Source organism: Elephas maximus, chromosome 27 (assembly GCF_024166365.1).
Source record: "Elephas maximus indicus isolate mEleMax1 chromosome 27, mEleMax1 primary haplotype, whole genome shotgun sequence".
Classification (NCBI taxonomy): Eukaryota; Metazoa; Chordata; class Mammalia; order Proboscidea; family Elephantidae; genus Elephas; species Elephas maximus.
Window position 1 is genome coordinate 31,067,827 of NC_064845.1, and position 6,000 is coordinate 31,073,826.

The following is a 6,000-nucleotide window of genomic DNA, read 5'->3' on the forward strand; positions in this document are numbered from 1 at the left end:
CCACTCCTAGGAGTCTGTCCTTGGTGGGTCACTGTGTGAGGACACACATAAGCATTCCTGCAGCCCTGCTGAAAGGGCGGCAGAAGGAAATCAGTCCAGGGCCAGCAGCAGTGAGAGGCTCAGTCACTGTGGGGACAGGCCCCCCTTCTGGAACATTCTGCAGTGAGTGAGGACACAGTTTGTGAACTGGAGGGGTCACGTGATGTGTTCCTCGAGCTTGCAGGTGGCAGAAAAAGATGTTTCATAGCCTGAGCCCTGCGCTTCAGGGTAAAAGAAGCCTGCTAAGCGTGACGATGTGTGAGGCTGGGAGAAGGTGTGGAAGGACAGTCCAGCCGACTGCTGCCCAGGGCCCTGGGATTGGAAGTTAAACACTAAAACAGCAGCAACACGCAAAAAGACGCATGGGCTGATGTGAAGCGACAACACTATGAAAAAGCCCTTTCTGATATTCCTACAAATATGGGAAAAGAGGCTTTGTAGCTGGCCAGGGCAGGGAGGGCAGTGGCAGGGGCTTGGGGGGACAGGAAAGGTTGGTGGTCAATTTCATTGAGAGGGGACCGGGGGCCCTCGAGAGGGAAAGTCCTGGGAGGGAACTGGTGGTCTCCAGGACGGTGTCTGGGCCCCGGGCGCCCCCTGGTCATCTAGGGTCCCACCCGGGGACCTACTCCCCTCACCTGCACTTACCCTGAGCCTACACCAGCCCTTCCTGGACCCCGAGTGGATGATGCCATTCTCCTTTTCCTTGGGGATCTTCTTCGCCGGGCTCTGGAGCAACAGTGCTGGCAGTGGCCCGGGAGGCATCAAGGGCCCCTCTGTGCCACCTCCTTCACGTTCTGCCCCTTTGGGTCCTCGTGACCCTGGGCCTCAGAGGAGCTCCCAGTTTCCCATCTGTCACCATGTGATGAGTGGGTCGGCCTGGGGGCTGCACCACCCAGCCCCAGGCAAGCCCACGGATAGAAAAATCAAAGCTCTGAGTATTGCAGCAGGATCTGGCAGAAGCTGGGCTGGCACAGGGTCAGCACTGGCCCAGGCAATGCCAGTAGTTAGGACTGCGATTTGATTGCCCCACTCAAGGCGAGCCGTATCTCAGAGAAGGCCCAGGTGAGAGTGCTGACTCAGACTGTGACCCCGACAGTCCCTCCCTAAAGCCCTGGTCTGAACTGGGACCTCTGGGCAGACTTTGGTTGCAGAGTTCTATGTGATCAGTGGGGTTGGGGCAGGGACGTAAAGGAGGTCTCTGCCTTGGTGCTCCAGCTCCCAGTCTCCAAGGCACCCAACCTGATGGACTAGGCCCGGCCACCACCCCATTCCAGGTCAGACCCCGCCCCATGAACCCAGTGACGGTGAGGGGCTGTGGGCCTGGAGCTTGGGGTTGCCCTCAAGCAACAGCACCATTTTCATCATCCTCATCCTCACCTCTCCCCTCCCAAATCTCCCCAGATCACATGGCCCTCCTTCTCTGACTCCCACCCACCTTTCTCCCAAATGGACCCTGCCTCAGCCAACAACTTTCTGTCTCAGCGGTTCTGTCCTCATTTCCTCCCTGCCCCTGTTACCAGGGACCCCATGAGGACAAGGGTCGACATGGCCTGGGGGCTGGTATAACCTGGGGTGGGATGTGAGGCCACCCAGGTGGGATCACAGTGGTGGACTGGCTTGGATTGGCAGCTCTGGCCACCCTGTGTTACCTTCGGTTTCCTTTTGGAAAGTGGCCGGAGTTGTCGGGGGTGGGATATGAGACCTTGTCTCAGCCTTTGGGACAGGGTCGAACTCCTGGATTTCTCAAGCTTCGGTACAAAAGAGGATGAGAAACAACAAGAAAACATGTTCTCAGCTCGAGTGTCTCCACTCAAGTGAGCTGGGTAGGGGGCCTTGTTTTGCATGTGGGTGCCTGGTTACCAGGGTTCCAAGTTCTATGTCCTCTGTTGTCAAGGAAGTGAAGCCATGTCCTGGGTCCCCTTACCTGGGCCCGACCTCAGATGAGACCTCCCAAAAGTATCCTCTGGGCTGCCTAATGCTCACCTCTCCCCATGCCATCTCCATAACTGTACACAGTGACACCAACACAGCCCTCTCTCCTCAGCCCACGGAACCTGGGGAAGGCTTGGGTGCAGCAAACAGCTGGGTTTAGACACAGCTCATCCCTCTTAACCAGTCTCCAACCCTATACAAGTCTTTGTGCTTCCCAGAGCCTCCCTGGTCCCCCACCCTTACAGTGAGGATCATTCTAGCATCTTCTTCTTAGGGACGTCAGCAAGTGTATGTGAGATAAGAACCTGTTGGCTGACGTTGCATGTAGCTAATTAGGGGCAGATTATCCAATAGGCAAGGTAAGCACAGGGCTTACCTGCTTACCAGGCCATCTATAGTGAACATTTTCATATTTTGTCACCACATCAAAGTCTCTGCTTCTAGGTATGGCTGGCATCTGTTTCTCTCAACCCCACAGCACCTTCCTACAGAATCAAAGCCTCTTTTCAAATTGACAATCCCTGATGGGGGCAGATAACCCAGTAAGCAAGGTAAGCACAAGTTTACTTGTGCTTAATTACTAATCTGTAGTGAACAATTTCGCATGGGTTTCACCACATCAAAATGTGGTGTTGACAATGCTTACCTTGCCTTTTGGAATATCTGCCCCTGTAGCTAATGCACAAACTCAGAGGCTCAAGAATTTCAAGCAGGAGTGGGAAGCAGCATGCATGGTGGACACCTTCAAGCAGGGCTGGGTTCTGGTGGTGTGATCTTGGGAAAGTCAGTTCCCCTCTTGGCCTAACTGCACTAGTACCATTTACATCTTCTATTTTTTAAGTGAAGAAAACAAAAATATTTGATGCACACATACAGGGAAGAAATACTCATAACAATTATAGTCCTCATCTCTTCAGCTGATCACGTGGTCATAACTGGTATTTAAAACTACCTTCTTCTACCACCACTTCTGCATTCCCTTTACTCTCCGCAAGCACCTCAACTGTCATGGTTCTTTGCCTGGTGGGGCGACCCATACCTTCTGGGCCATTAGCAATCATGTCAGAATTGAGTTCCTGTAGTTTTCCATTGCCTTTAATCACAGGGCATGGTAGTACTACGAGACGTCCTCAGGGATCTTCTGTGTCCCAGAAATCCTCTTCTTTACTTTTATCACGCAATATCACTCTGATTCCCCCTTGGTAATCAGGATCAATCACATGAGCCAATATGGTAACCCCTTTCTTTGCCTGTTGATCCAGAGGCACGAGGAGCCCAAAGTGGCTAGTGGCATTCTTTTTTTTAATTAATTTTTATTAAGCTTCAAGTGAACATTTACCATTCCAATCAGTCTGTCACATGTAGGTTTACATACATCTTACTCCCTTCTCCCACTTGCTCTCCCCCTATTGAGTCAGCCCTTTCAGTCTCTCGTTTCGTGCCAATTTTGCCATCTTCCCTCTCTCTCTATCTTCCCATCCCCCCTCCAGTCAAGAGTTACCAACACACTCTCCAGTGTCCACCTGATTTAATTAGCTCACTCTTCATCAGCATCTCTCTCCCCCCCCACTGACCAGTCCTTTTCATGCCTGATGATTTGTCTTCGGGGATGGTTCCTGTCCTGTGCCATCAGAAGTTCTGGGGAGCATTGTCTCTGGGATTCCTCTAGTCGCAGTCATACCATTAGGTATGGTCTTTTCATGAGAATTTGGGGCCTGTATCCCATTGGTCTCCTGCTCCCTCAGGAGTTGTTTGTTGTGCTCCCTGACAGGGCAGACATCGATTGTGGCCGGGCACCAACTAGTTCTTCTGGTCTCAGGATAATGTAGGTCTCTGGCTCATGTGGCCCTTTCTGTCTCTTGGGTTCTTAGTTGTCGTGTGACCTTGGTGTTCTTCCTTTGCCTTTGCTCCAGGTGGGTTGAGACCAATTGATGTATCTTAGATGGCCGCTTGTTGGTATTTAGGACCCCAGGCGCCACAATTCAAAGTGGGATGCAGAATGTTTTCATAATAGAATTATTTTGCCAATTGACTTAGAAGTCCCCTCAAACCAAGTTCCCCAGACCCCAGCCCCTGCTCCGCTGACCTTTGAAGCTTTCATTTTATCCTGGAAACCTCTTTGCTTTTAGTCCAGTCCAATTAGGCTGACCTTCCTTATATTGAGTGTTGTCTTTCCCTTCACCCAAAGCAGATTGATCAATAAAAAGCCCTCTCCCTCCCTCCCTCCCTCCCCCCTTTGTAACCACAAAAGTATGTGTTCTTGTCCGTTTTTTCTATTTCTCAAGATCTTATAATAGTGGTCTTATACAATATTTGTCCTTTTGCAACTGACTCATTTCGCTCAGCATAATGCCTTCCAGATTCCTCCACGTTATGAAATGTTTCAGAGATTCGTCACTGTTCTTTATCGACGCGTAGTATTTCATTGTGTGAATATACCACAATTTATTTACCCATTCATCCGTTGACGGACATCTTGGTTGCTTCCAGCTTTTTGCTATTGTAAACAGAGCTGCAATAAACATGGGTGTGCATATATCTGTTTGTGTGAAGGCTCTTGTATCTCTAGGGTATATTCCGAGGAGTGGGATTTCTGGGTTGTATGGTAGTTCTATTTCTAACTGTTTAAGATAACGCCAGATGGATTTCCAAAGTGGTTGTACCATTTTACAATCCCACCAGCAGTGTATGAGAGTTCCAATCTCTCTGCAGCCTCTCCAACATTTATTATTTTGTGTTTTTTGGATTAATGCCAGTCTAGTTGGTGTGAGATGGAATCTCATCATAGTTTTAATTTGCATTTCTCTAATGGCTAATGATGGGGAGCATTTTCTCATGTATCTGTTGGCTGCCTGAGTATCTTCTTTAGTGAAATGTGTGTTCATATCCTTTGCCCACTTCTTGATTGGGTTGTTTGTCTTTTTGTGGTTGAGTTTTGACAGAATCATGTAGATTTTAGAGATCAGGCGCTGGTCTGAGATGTCATAGCTGAATATTCTTTCCCAGTCTGTAGGTGGTCTTTTTACTCTTTTGGTGAAGTCTTTAGATGAGCATAGGTGTTTGATTTTTAGGAGCTCCCAGTTATCTGGTTTCTCTTCATCATTTTTGGTAATGTTTTGTATTCTGTTTATGCCCTGTATTAGGGCTCCTAGGGTTGATCCTATTTTTTCTTCCATGATCTTTATTGTTTTAGTCTTTATGTTTAGGTCTTTGATCCACTTGGAGTTAGTTTTTGTGCATGGTGTGAGGTATGGGTCCTGTTTCATTCTTTTGCAAATGGATATCCAGTTATGCCAGCACCATTTGTTAAAAAGACTATCATTTCCCCAATTGACTGACACTGGTCCTTTGTCAAATATCAGCTGCTCATACGTGGATGGATTTATATCTGGGTTCTCAATTCTGTTCCATTGGTCTATGTGCCTGTTGTTGTACCAGTACCAGGCTGTTCTGACTACTGTAGCTGTATAATAGGTTCTGAAATCAGGTAGAGTGAGGCCTCCCACTTTCCTCTTCTTTTTCAGTAATGCTTTGCTTATCCGGGGGTTCTTTCCCTTCCATATGAAATTAGTGATTTGTTTCTCTATGCCCTTAAAATATGACATTGGTATTTGGATTGGAAGTGAGTTATACGTATAGATGGCTTTTGGTAGAACAGACATTTTTACTATGTTAAGTCTTCCTATCCATGAGCAGGGTATGTTTTTCCACTTAAGTATGTCCTTTTGAATTTCTTGTAGCAGAGTTTTATAGTTTTCTTTGTATAGGTCTTTTATATCCTTGGTAAGATTTATTCCTAAGTATTTTATCTTCTTGGGGGCTACTGTGAATGGTATTGATTTGGTGATTTCCTCTTCGGTGTTCTTTTTGTTGATGTAGAGGAATCCAAGTGATTCTTGTATGTTTATTTTATAACTTGAGACTCTTCCAAACTCTTCTATTAGTTTCAGTAGTTTTCTGGAGGATTCCTTAGGGTTTTCCATGTATACGATCATGTCATCTGCAAATAGTGATAGCTTTACTTTCTCC